We start from the raw sequence: 13,482 nt of genomic DNA, 5'->3' as shown, positions 1-13,482 counted from the left end.
TAGAGACCAGGCAGCCCGCTCCTGTGGAATAGTCATTGAATGGTTCTGAGGGTCCTTTTCCTTTGTGGGCCTTATACATTAAAGGAAAGAGACAAGTGAACATGCCTCTGTGTTTGTATTTCTCCCTTTTTTTAATACAGGGATTTTTTTTCCAGGAAATAATTTCATGTCAAATATTTAAATATATTTAAAATAGTTCATGCCAAAACTTATATCTGTGGGCAGCTCTGCCTCCATTTGGTAGGGTGAGGTCTTTTTTTTTTTTTTTTTAAAGATTTATTTATTTGAGAGGTAGAGTTATAGACAGTGAGAGGAAGAGACAGAGACAGAGACAGAGAGAGAGAGAGATCTCCGTCTGCTGGTTCACTCTCCAAATGACTACAACGGCCGGAGCTGTGCTGATCCGAAGCCAGGAACTAGGAGCTTCATCCAGGTCTCCCACATGGGTGCAGGGGCCCAAGGACTTGGGCCATCTTTTACTGCTTTCCCAGGCCACAGCAGAGAGGTGGATCGGAAGAGGAGTAGCCAGGAATAGAACCCTTGCCCATATGGGATGCCAACGCTGCAGGCAGAGGATTAACCTACTGTACCACAGCGCCAGCCCCTTATTTATTTTTTTCTTAAAGATTATTTATTTATTTATTTATTTGAGAGGTAGAGTTACAGTGAGAGGGAGAGATGGAGAGAGAGAGGGTAGTGTGAGGTCTTGATCTCTTTCATGTCCTGTTCCTCTAGAGTACTGTGATTTGAAACCCTGGGACATAAATGATCAAAAATCTTCCTTCATCTTTAATCATCTGTATTTTGTCCTTAATACTGAAAATTTTTCTGAGAATTTTGTCCATGCCAGATATATACTCAAAACTCTCGGCAGATCTGTTTTCATTGTGGTGGGGTGAAGTCTTGGTCTTGACCCCTTTCCTCTCTTCTTCCTTATTCGTACTTGAAACCCTGGGATGTGATGATACTTTCATAAATGCCAATCATCTATATTGTTTAAGATCAATGATGAGATGATGCCAGCTGAATATGTTGTATAAAAATGGAAACTGTGGTATTTATGTGAACAATGAATACTCTTCCCTCATTGATTTCCACCCCCGTCTGGGTCACAGAGAACTCTGAGCACAAAGCCCAGGGATCTGTGAAATGCAGACTGAGGTCACCCTGACACCAGATCATTAGGCGTTTGTCATGCTCACTGTTGTCTGTCTGGGGCACAGTGCTATCCACAGCTGTTTTATCCTCACAATCATTTATGTGCTGATGGATGGAGGAGCACAGTCTTCCAGCCTCTTCTCACACGAGAGGCAGCTAAGCTCTAGGTAAACAGCAGGGGAGGTGCGAGTAGGAGTGAGGCTGCCAGCTGTGACCAGAAGGGGTAAGCTGGAGTATGTTGAGGCTGCTGAGTGAGTGGGCCTGACCTTGGGGAAGATGTTTTCTTCTGCTCCTCCAGGCCTAAGCCCAGAGTGCAGGCTAGTATATTATTTGCAAAGATAGAAGGAAGGCTGGCACCCCAAGGAAGACCGTGGCTGGCCCCACAGAGTTTTCACGGAGGAGAGCCAATGGCTGCTGTAACCTCAAGGAAGTGTGAGGGGTTCCTAAAGGAAGGGGTTCTGCTGGGAAGAGTAGTCTCTGGGGCTTCAGGAGTTCCGCAGCCCAGCTTCCTGCATCTGCTCCTGTGGGCTGGACTCGAGGAGGAGGCCACACTGCTCACTAGGGCATTGCAGGCGCTTTTCCCCTTGGAGGGAGAGTCCCTTGGACCCACACTTGTCCATGTTGGAGGATCAGGACCCTGGTGAGACATGGAGAGGGACGTGTGTATGCCCTGAGCAAGTCTGTGTGTGTGTGTGTGTAGGGGGGTGGCGGGGGTGGAGTAGACCACCTGAACGTGGGAAAGCAGAGAGAACCCACATGGAGTCAGAGTCCGCCTGCAAACAGCGAGCATCACACATATTTCAGGGTCTGTAGAAACCTTTTCAGCAGAGCAGTCCGAGACACAGAGCTGCCTTGGGAGTGCTGACCGGGAGAGAAAGCAGTGCACCTGCGACGTGTCCCCCCGAGGTTCCTGGGGATTGAGTCTGGGGCTCCACGTCAGTGTCACAGAGGAAGGACTGAATGAGGGACTCTCCCACAGCTCTCTCCTCCTTCCTCCCCACCATCAGCTGTTCTTTCTACTTACCAGTGCAAATGTTTAATAATGAGACTGTTATCCTTTGAGCATGGAAGTACTAAATAATTCCTAATGGTAGAAAGTTTGCAAACACAGAGAGAATGGCTGAGGGTGGCCAAAGATGTGTTGTTGATTAAAATTTTGTTGATTAGTAGCTTATACTGATAAGAAATGCATCTAAAAATAATGGCCAGATTTACCAAAGCATTTCTGTACATAGCAAGTGGGATTTGATAAAACATCTTCAGTGACTTTTCTAAGATTATGAAACTGCAAAAGTTCAGTTGGTAAATTTCACACTGAAATGAGTAATTAACATTTTGATGCACCTAGGAAAACCTCCCAGCTGGTTTTGTGCAGTTACACTTGTTGCATTTAAAACATGATTTTAAGTTATGTGATTTCAGTCATCTTTTACTTGATATAATATTTAATGTGGACAATCATAGGCCAGTCATTAAGGCAAATATATTGTTATTTTAGTTAACAGTTGGTGTAGCATTTTGTATAACTTCAGGGTATCGGAAATGTAAAGCAGATTTTCACCACACTGAAAACGAGAATGTTGGTTTACGGTGCAGTGGGGTTGGTACTGGGCAAGGATTTAGGACCAGAACTCTGGCCACTGATAGGCACTTGCGTTGCTTCCATCTTTTGGCTGTCATGAATTGCGCTTTATGAACTTGAGTGTTTGTTAGCCATTTTCAAGCAAGCAAATGTTCTTCTGTCTTCCATTACTTTTAGAGTATTGTTATTATTTTTAGCATTTTGATCTCTGATCTATTTGAGGTTTGTTTGGAAGTATGGCTGAGGAATGAATTCAATTGTACCGTTTTCCCCCATATAGCTATCTACTTGTTCTAATGCCATTTATTAAAAGCTCATTATTTCCCAGTGATTTGAGATGCCACCTTTTCCATATATTAAATTGGGCTTTTTATGGAGATTCATTTCTGTACCTTCAGTCCACCTGTCTTTATGCACACACACCAGTGACACAGTTTTTATCAGGGCCTAGTTTGGTAAGGAATAGGGGGAGATTCTCTCATGGGATGGAGAGAGTTTTGCCATGGGGAGAGAGGCATCCTTCCGCTTTCCCCAAGGCAGCTAGGAAGTGAGATTGGGGAAGTTGGGGAATGGATGGCTTAAGGAGGGAAGCAGCCTATCTTGATCCTAGGGCCCAAGGGAGTTCTGGGGAAGAGACCCCATTTTCTGGGAGGAGCTCCTCTCTGTTCCGGTTTATGCTAGTTGTGTTCTTGTTATGGGCTGAATATTTGTGTTCCTCTGAAATTCATATGTTGAAATCCAGTCCCCAAAGTGATAGATTTGGAAGTAGAGCTTTTGGGAGATGAGTGGGTCATAAGGTCGGAGACTTTGTGCATGGAATTCATGCCCCAGTAAAAGAGGTCCTGGGAACAAGTGCTTAGCTTACCAGTCCCACACTGGAATACCTGGGTTTGCTTGTTAGCTGTGGCTCCTGACTCCAGCTTCCTGCTAACACAGACTCTGGGAGGCAGTGCTGATGGCTCAAGTAATTGGGTTCCTGCCACTCCCGAGAGAGACCCTGTTGTGTTCCTGGCTCCTGGCTTTGGCCCAGCCTACTCCTATTGTGGGCCTTTGGGGAATGTACCAGAAAATCAGAGCTCTGTCAGTCTCACATAGATAGATTAATTAATTAAAATAATAAAAGAGACCCTAAAGAGTCCCCTTGCTCCTCCTACAATGAGAACATTGTTATCTGTGAACCAGGCAGTGGCCCTCAGAGGCACTGCATGTGCCCACACCTCGATCTTGGCCTTCCCGTGCTCTCAGATGGAGAGGAATAAGTTGCTATTTTGATAAGCCACCATGTTTGTGGTAATGTGTGATAGCAGTCCAAACGACGGTACTGAGACAGTGCTACGACAGTACTGAATGGTATTTAATGAACAAATGAGAAATTGGCGATTCACACTCTGGCTGGGACATGTAGTAAGGCCCTGGCAATCCTTGGAACTGGGAAGGCAACCCTTGGGACTCCAGGGAAGGAAAGTCAGTCGGGCAGGGGTCCCAGTCTGGTCCTGCCATTGGAGAATCGCATTGGTCTCGTTGTCCAGGGAAGGAAGCTGGAGACCCTGGTGAAGACAGCTGGAGGAGTCCCCATCCTATTTCCATAGGACACAATGCCCTGGGCCACACTGTTACAAACCAGAGGGCCTCCAGAGTCCCCTTGTGGACAGAGAAGGGGAGGGGACCCTAAGCCAGGCCTCTCTTGCTCCTGCTGTCCTAAGAGAGGGCAGGGATGGGTGAGCTCCTTCAGTTGCTGGATGTGTGTGATGGGAGGCTGCTGGGGGTGCAGAGTCAAGCGTCTGGATCTTTCAGACACTGAATTTGATCTCTAGCTGTGGTCACTGACAACAGCTCAGTCCTTGTCAAGTTACCTTGGACCAGGAAAATGCTGCTAATCTGTATGTGTGGGTCTTCCTCCTGTTCCTCCAGAGGTTGGATTGATGGGACATAAAATTCTACCCCACCCTGGTCTGGGCCCCAGGATGAAGCTGTGGGGAGGAGTATGGCTCTCCGGTCTGCCCAAACCCCTGTATCGTGGCACTGTTGGCAGATGCCCATGGCCTTACCCTGAAGGCAGACTTCTTTTCCCTTGGATTGCCCACATAGATTTGCGTTTGGCCATGGTAGAAGCTGAAGCGACGGCTGCACTCCCGATCCCTCTGCACTTTGAGCTGCACCTCGTGGAGTCGGTGTGTTCTCCTGTTCTGATTGATTAGGCCCCAGCCAGCCACTGTGCACAAGGCCCTGGGCCTCAGCCTCTGCGGGGTCTGAGGCAGAGCCACGGGCCTCCCTGCTCGATTCCGCCTGATTTTCTTCCTCAGCTGATAGAAAGCGGGTAGACATTCCTGTTCAGCTGAGGCCCCCCGGGGAAGGCGCAGGGCCTGGTGGTGTGGCTCTCACCCCATGCCCCGCCCTCCACTGCCCCCCTGGAGCCTTGCCCTTGCTTGCTCTTCCGTGGGTGCAGGACCCAATGAAGCTACCACGCTGAGAGGGAGCCAGCTGGGTGAGGCAGGCGGTACCTGCAGTGCATGATGTCATTCTGCGTGTTCTGCTGGTTATATGCAGGGTGGCGGATGGCTCTGAGCACGGCAGTGCGTTGCTGGGTCCTTTCCAGCCTCTGGAACTGTGGGCCCCCAGCATGATGTTTATTGAGCTGAAAAGCAAAGGCTCACCTCGAGCTCGGTAGGAGCTGCAGGAACTTGGGCCCAGCAGCTCTGCAGTGGGGCTCTCTACGGCCCAGAGCGGGGCAAGACTACCCCTGCTGAGAATGGAGAGAGCAGGAGGGCCCTGGGGCCGAGCTCTGCCCTCTCGTTCTCTGTACCCGAGTGAGGGACAGCAGGACGACAGTGACCTGAAGGTCTGCTCTTCCAGAAAAGTAGCTGCAGTTCCAATTTTGAGCCCCAGTATGTGCTGTCTTCCTCCTGGTTATTTTAGCCATGTGCTCTGTCCTCCTCATTTACAGAGGCCTGTTTCAGACCCTCCCCCGACCCCTGCAATTGTCCCTGGTTGTCTCCTTTTCACCCTTTCATGGATCCTCTGATGAGCCCTCCTGGGCCCATGGTCCCAGCTGCCCAGGAAGCTCCCGAGTTCTTCACCTTCCCCAGCAGTGTCCTGCCGTCAAAACAAAGTCTTCTCGCACCAGGAAGCCCCCAGAGAATCTCAGGCCTTCCGGAGTCTGGATATGGAGGTATGCCATGTAGGGGTGGGAGTGGGGCCTGGCCTCTCGGCCTCCGATGTGTTCCGCTGAAAGGAAGCATTCCGCACTTACCCTCTGGCTCAGGCGGGCACCCGACTGGTGGCTCCAGAAAGGCTGAAGGCTGGGGAAGGCAGGAGAGGTGATAGAGGACAGGGAGGAGCTGATGGAGAGGATTGGACCCCGCCAGGTGCCGGACACTGGGAGACAGTGCCAGGCCTCTGCAGCACACCCTGCTGGCTTGTGAAGGGAGACCCAATCTCCAAGCCAGGCCTCAGCTCCACTTCCCCTCCCCAGAGGGGCAGAGCGAGGCTTGCTCCAGCTTCAGCCTCAGGTATTGAGGAAAGACGCTTTGCTGTGAGCCTGGGACCTCCCTGAAGTTCCCTGGTCCTTTCCTCCTCCTCGGGACCCTCCCAGAGGGTCAGTGTGAGACTCTAGACATGAACTGGTGGGACTTCTGTTGCTGTATCCTTATCGCCTAAGCCCTAAAACATGGACTGCCACCTTAATTTATGTAGAGCACATTTACATAGCATTTACTGTATGCCCAGGGGCTTTTAGGTACACACCTAATTTAACTCCTGTAGTGGGTCTAGGTCAGTATTAATAATAGTCCCATCTTATAGATGAGAAAACTAAGGAAATGTGAATTCAAATAACTTGCTGAATGCTACAGAGTTAGGCATGTACCTGGCTTTTCTGGCTCCAGAATTGACGGGAGGGGTCACTCGCCAGCCCGAGCTCCAGGGAGCAGGGAAGAGGGCCACAGGAGCAGGAGTGGCTGCATCCTCCCTGACAGGCTGCTGGCCACTTGCTGTTTGTGCCTCCTGTCGCCAACCTTTAGTCCCTGCGAGAGGAAGGAAGGGGTGGGAGGGGGACTTGAGAATTCACAGTGCTGTGTCCTGCTCATCACCCGAGGCTGCCGGGACGTTTGCCCACCAACTGCCAGTGGTGGGGTGAAGAGGAAGTAATCCGAGCCAGCTCGTGGTCGCCCACACAGCCGCTGAGGCAGTGCTAGCAGCAGGCACAGAACCAGGGCCACCAGAAGGGACCTCTGGGCAATGTGTGCCAGGGCCCTCAACTGCCAAATCCCGTAACACCCCCACGAAGGCAGAGAGCTGGCGGCTGCCCCCTTGCTCTGGGATTAGACCTGCAGTCCTTGGGAATCTCAGGGTTTCTCTAAGTGACTGCAAGTCCCCTCGATGGCTGATTCATATATACTTGTAAGACTTGGACGAGGGCGAATGAAAGATGGTGAGGTGTGGTGAAGGTTACAGGCAAGGACACCAGGCGGAGGGTGAAGGAGGCAGAAGAGGGCAGCTGAAGCCTGCCTGCCTTCACCCCCTTAGCCCAGGGCCATCCTGATGAGACCTCTGCTGTTCCGCTTCTTTCTAGAAGGAGTCAAGACGGACAGAGTAGCCCTCTCCCAAGCAGGTGGAGGATGATGCTGGAGAAAGAAAGGGCTCTGACACACTGATAATTTATTCTTTTTTTTAAAGGTTTATTTTACTCAATTGAAATGCAGAGTTACAGAGAAAGAGAGGGAAAGACAGAGACAGAGAGAGAGAGAGAGAGAGAGAGGAAGAGAAGAGAGAGAGATAGATGGATCTTCTGTCCCTTGGTTCACTCAAATGACCACAATGGTCAGAGCTGGGCCAGACTGAAGCCAGGAGCCAGGAGCCAGGAGCCAGGAGCTTCTTCCAGGTCTCCCACATGGCTGCAGAGGCCCAAGCACTTGGGCCATCTACCACTGCTTTCCTAGGTGCAGTAGCAGGGAGCTGGATTGGAAGTGGAGCAGTGGGACTCGAACCAGTGCACATAAGGGATGCCAGCATTGCAGGTGGCTTAGCCTGTTATGCCACAGCACTGACCCCTCATAATTACTTTTTCAAGCCTTTTGAACTCCAATAAACCCTCAGGAAAAATTACGACACAGTTAAAGACTGCTACTTCCTGGTGTTCTACCCAAGGTGAAGACATTTGTGTCCCAGAGATTGCTGTGTGCATGAAAGGCTCAGTGACTTGGTTTTGCTGAGAGCTGTCAGACTTCAGCTGGATAACAGGAGAGATGATCCCATTTCATTGATGACATAAAAAGCCAATCAAGCTAATTCCCATTTTCTTTCCCAGAGGAGATACCCTTGAAAAAGAGTATAATCATTTCTGTACTCCTTGTAAAATGTTCTCCACCCTGGGAGAACAGCACAACAAATCACTACAGAACAACACAGTGGTCATTAAACATAAGAAGACTTTGACAAGGTCGCCCACCGCGTGGAAGCCGAGCTGCAGGAGCCACAGGGTCTGAGCACCAGTGCTGGAAGGGGAGTGGATGTGACACAGACGACCAGCGGGGAGAGCAGGGACGCCCACAGCTGCGAGTCCACACATTGGCGCTGGAAGGGGAGGTGAGCTCAGTAACCCAAGACATTGGCGGGGAAACAGTGGACAGAATCTAGAGGGAAGCGGGCTTTGAGGCGGGAAAGTTCACCAGACTGACTACAGGAGAGAAGGAAAAAAAAAAAAAGGTGTGGGGGGGTACTGGTACAGAGGAGTTTCTCTCTCCGCTAACCTTGCAAAGGCTAGCAAGAAACAAAGAGCAGGCCCCACTCTGCATATACATAACAAAAGGGTAGAGCTAAGGAACTGAGGTGCTACAATTCAGTAGCCTAGGCAACCCAGTGGGAGTCCGCAGGAGAAACTGAGCCCGCACAGACTCTTTGGGTAGAAGCCAGAGATTGGAAGCTAAATACCATCAATTCTGCTCAGCCGTGTGGTATTACTTACCTCCTGAATAAAAAAATAAACTAACTAACTAACTAAATAGAGAGAGATTTACCACGCATAACCTGAGGGTATCACCTTTGCACACCCGTAACCCGGAAGAACCAAGCAGAGCTCTCAGGCCACACCCATCTCAAGCCTCCAAGGCTCCTCCAACAGCAGACAGTCCACTTAACACAGACACAGTATAAAAAAAAAAAACAAAACTCACAGTGAGGGAAGAAGAATTAACATGCCAAGCAACAAACACAAAAATCGAGGGAACAAGATCAACGATGACACTATATGACGCCTCCAAATAAACAAAACACCCCAAGCCAAGATTATGAAGATGATGAGATAGAAGAAATGCAAGATACGGATTTCAAAAAATTTATGATAAGAACACTTAGAAATTTTCAAAAGCAAATCCTTGAACTACAGACATCCTTATTGGACAGGATTGAAAATCTCTCTCGTGAAAATGAAATTTTAAGGAAGAATCAAAATGAAACGCAGAAACTAGTAGAGCAGGAAAGTGTGATAGTGAAGAGAAATCAAAATGAAATGAAGAGCTCAATAGATCGAATGACAAACACATTAGAAAGTCTAAAAAACAGAGTCAGCGAAACAGAAGAGAGAATATCAGACTTAGAAGACAGAGCAAAGGAAAACATACAGTCAAACCAAAGAAAAGAAGAGGAAATTAGAAATCTAAAAAATATTGTTGGGAATCTACAGGATACTATTAAAAAAACCAACATTCGAGTTCTAGGAGTTCCTGAAGGCATGGAGAGAGAGAAAGGATTAGAAGGCCTTTTTAGTGAGATACTAGCAGAGAACTTTCCGGGTTTGGAGAAGGACAGAGACATCCTAATACAGGAAGCTCATAGAACCCCTAGTAAACATGACCAAAAGAGATCCTCACCACGACACGTTGTAATTAAACTCACCACAGTGAAACATAAAGAAAAGATCCTAAAATGTGCAAGAGAGAAATGTCAGATTACTCTCAGAGTATCTCCAATTAGACTCACAGCAGACTTCTCATCAGAAACACTACAGGCTAGGAGGGAATGGCGAGACATAGCACAGGTGCTAAGAGAGAAAAACTGCCAGCCCAGAATATTATATCCTGCTAAGTTCTCATTTGTGAATGAAGATGAAATAAAGACCTTTCATAGCAAACAGAAATTGAAAGAGTTTGCCACCACTCGTCTGGCCCTGCAAAAGATACTTAAAAATGTGCTACACTCAGAAACACAGAAACACAGCCATCAATATGAAAGAAGGTAAAGGAAGAAAACCTACCAGTAAAAGAGCATGGGAAGCTCAAAGCATATACTAGAAAATATCTCCGGGAAAATGGCAGGGCAAAGTCACTATGTATCAATAGTCACATTAAACGTTAATGGACTTAACTCTTCAGTTAAAAGGTACAGACTGGCTGCATGGATTAAGGAACAAAACCCAACTATTTGCTGCCTACAAGAAACACATCTCTCTAACAAAGATGCATGCAGACTGAAAGTGAAAGGTTGGAAAAAGATATACCATGCCAACAGAAACCAAAAAAAAGCAGGTGTAGCCATATTAATATCAGACAAAATAAACTTTAATACAAAAACTGTTAAGAGAGACAAAGAGGGGCACTATATAATGATTAAGGGTTCAATTCAACAGGAAGATGTAACTATTATAAATGTATATGCACCTAATTACAGGGCACCGGTCTATTTAAAAGATATGTTAAGGGACTTAAAGGGAGACTTAGATTCCAATACAATAGTACTGGGGGACTTCAATACTCCACTCTCAGAAATAGACAGATCATCCAGACAGAAGATCAACAAGGAAACAGCAGATTTAATCGACACTATTGCCCAAATGGATCTAACAGATATCTACAGAACTTTCAATCCTACATCTAAAGACTTTACATTCTTCTCAGCAGTGCATGGAACCTTCTCTAGGATTGACCACATACTAGGCCATAAAGCAAGTCTCAGCAAATTTAAAAGAATTAGAATCATACCATGCAGCTTCTCAGACCACAGCAGAATGAAGCTGGAAATTAGCAACTCAGGAAACCCTAGAGAGTATGCAAACACATGGAGACTGAACAACATGCTCCTGAATGAACACTAGGTCATTCAAGATATCAAAAGAGAAATCAAAAACTTTCTGGAAGTAAATGAGGATAACAACACAACATATCAAAACTTATGGGATACGGCAAAAGCAGTATTGAGAGGCAAGTTTATAGCAATAGGTGCCTATATCAAGAAATTGGAAAGGTACTGTTAGGGTTGGATTGCTCTTGCCACCCCAAAAACGCTCCAAGAGACCTTCTCTCATGCAATTAACAAAGGGTAAGGTTTATTGATGATCCGACATGTCGGGGCCCCCGTCCCAGTACAGGCGAGCGGCCCCAAATAGTCTTGGGTTAGGGTTTTTATACATGTTTAAACAAAGAAAATCAATCATTGCATAGATCAGACAGAGGTATAGAGTAAACAATTGATACAAGTTAAGTGATTTTACAACCAGTTGATTTATGAATACAGGGAGTACAGGATATCGAGTAAGGGCCTGATTAGACCTCAGAGAACCATATGGCCTATACAGGGAGTATCAAAAAGCCTCCTATTGCCAAAGGGAGGGCCACACAACAAACATAACAAGGTTGCAGGAACTGCCTTGATGATACCTAGGAATGCAGCTGAATGGCGATAAGGGACACATGGTGGGGTCAGGGGTCCAGGAGGCAAAGAGATATATGGTGACTTCTTCTATCTTACTTAGGTGAAACTAAGGTTACGATCACATTGGGGTAATTTACTGACTAATTAACTTTATAGAGAATGGCTATGCAGAGCAAGTCTAACGAGGTCAGGAAAAGTTCACAAGAGGAGGTTGCGGGGGGGAGTTGCTTTTAACTTTTTAACCCTTCAGTACCAAATAAATGAGCTTTCAGCGCATCTCAAGGACCTAGAAAAACTGCAGCAAACCAGACCCAAATCTAGTAGGAGAAGAGAAATAATTAAAATCAGAGAAGAAATTAACAGGATTGAATCCAAAAAACATTACAAAAAATCAGCCAAGCGAAGAGCTGGTTTTTTGAAAAATAAACAAGATTGACACCCCATTGGCCCAACTAACTAAAAAAAGAAGAGAAAAGACCCAAATCAATAAAATCAGAGATGAAAAAGGAAACGTAACAACAGACACCACAGAAATAAAAAGAATCATCAGAAATTACTACAAGGACTTGTATGCCAGCAAACAGGAAGATCTATCAGAAATGGATAGATTCCTGGACACATGCAATCTACCTAAATTGAACCATGAAGACATAGAAAACCTAAATAGACACATACCTGAAACTGAAATTAAAACAGTAATAAAGGCCCTCCCAACAAAGAAAAGCCCAGGACCAGATGGATTCACTGCTGAATTCTACCAGACATTTAAAGAAGAACTAATTCCATTTCTTCTCAAACTATTCAGAACAATCGAAAAAGATGGAATCCTCCCAAATTCTTTCTATGAAGCCCGCATCACCTTAATCCCTAAGCCAGAGAAAGATGCAGCACTGAAAGAAAATTACAGACCAATATCCCTGATGAATATAGATGCAAAAATCCTCAATAAAATTCTGGCCAATAGAATACAACAACACATCAGAAAAATCATCCACACAGACCAAGTGGGATTTATCCCTGGTATGCAGGGATGGTTCAACATTCGCAAATCAATCAAAGTAATTCACCACATTAACAGACTGCAGAAGAGAAACCATATGATTATCTCAATAGATGCAAAGAAAGCATTCGATAAAATTCAACACCCTTTCATGATGAAAACTCTAAGCAAATTGGGTATAGAAGGAACATTCCTCAATATAATCAAAGCAATTTATGAAAAACCCACGGCCAGCATCCTATTGAATGGGGAAAAGTTAGAAGCATTTCCACTGAGATCTGGCACCAGACAGGGATGCCCACTCTCACCACTGCTACTTAACATAGTTCTGGAAGTTTTAGCCAGAGCCATCAGACAAGAAAAAGAAAGTAAAGGAATACAAATTGGGAAGGAAGAAGTCAAACTATCCCTCTTTGCAGACGATATGATTCTTTACTTAGAGGATCCAAAGAACTCTACTAAGAGACTATTGGAACTCATAGAAGAGTTTGGCAAAGTGGCAGGATATAAAATCAATGCACAAAAATCAACAGCCTTTGTATACACAAGCAATACCATGACTGAGAAAGAACTGCTAAGATCAATCCCATTAACAATAGCTACAAAAACAATCAAATACCTTGGAATCAACTTAACCAAGGACGTTAAAGACCTCTACGATGAGAATTACAAAACCTTAAAGAAAGAAATAGAAGAGGATACCAAAAAATGGAAAAATCTTCCATGCTCATGGATTGGAAGAATCAACATCATCAAAATGTCCGTTTTCCCAAAAGCAATTTATAGATTCAATGTGATACCAATCAAAATACTAAAGACATTCTTCTCAGATCTAGAAAAAATGATGCTGAAATTCATATGGAGGCACAAGAGACCTCGAATAGCTAAAGCAATCTTGTACAACAAAAACAAAGCCGGAGGCATCACAATACCAGATTTCAGGACATACTACAGGGCAGTTGTAATCAAAACAGCATGGTACTGGTACAGAAACAGATGGATAGACCAATGGAACAGAATAGAAACACCAGAAATCAACCCAAACATCTACAGCCAACTTATATTTGATCAAGGATCTAAAACCAATTCCTGGAGCAAG

This window comes from Oryctolagus cuniculus, chromosome 12 (genome assembly GCF_964237555.1).
Source record: "Oryctolagus cuniculus chromosome 12, mOryCun1.1, whole genome shotgun sequence".
Classification (NCBI taxonomy): Eukaryota; Metazoa; Chordata; class Mammalia; order Lagomorpha; family Leporidae; genus Oryctolagus; species Oryctolagus cuniculus.
Note: the sequence above shows the minus strand (reverse complement) of the source record.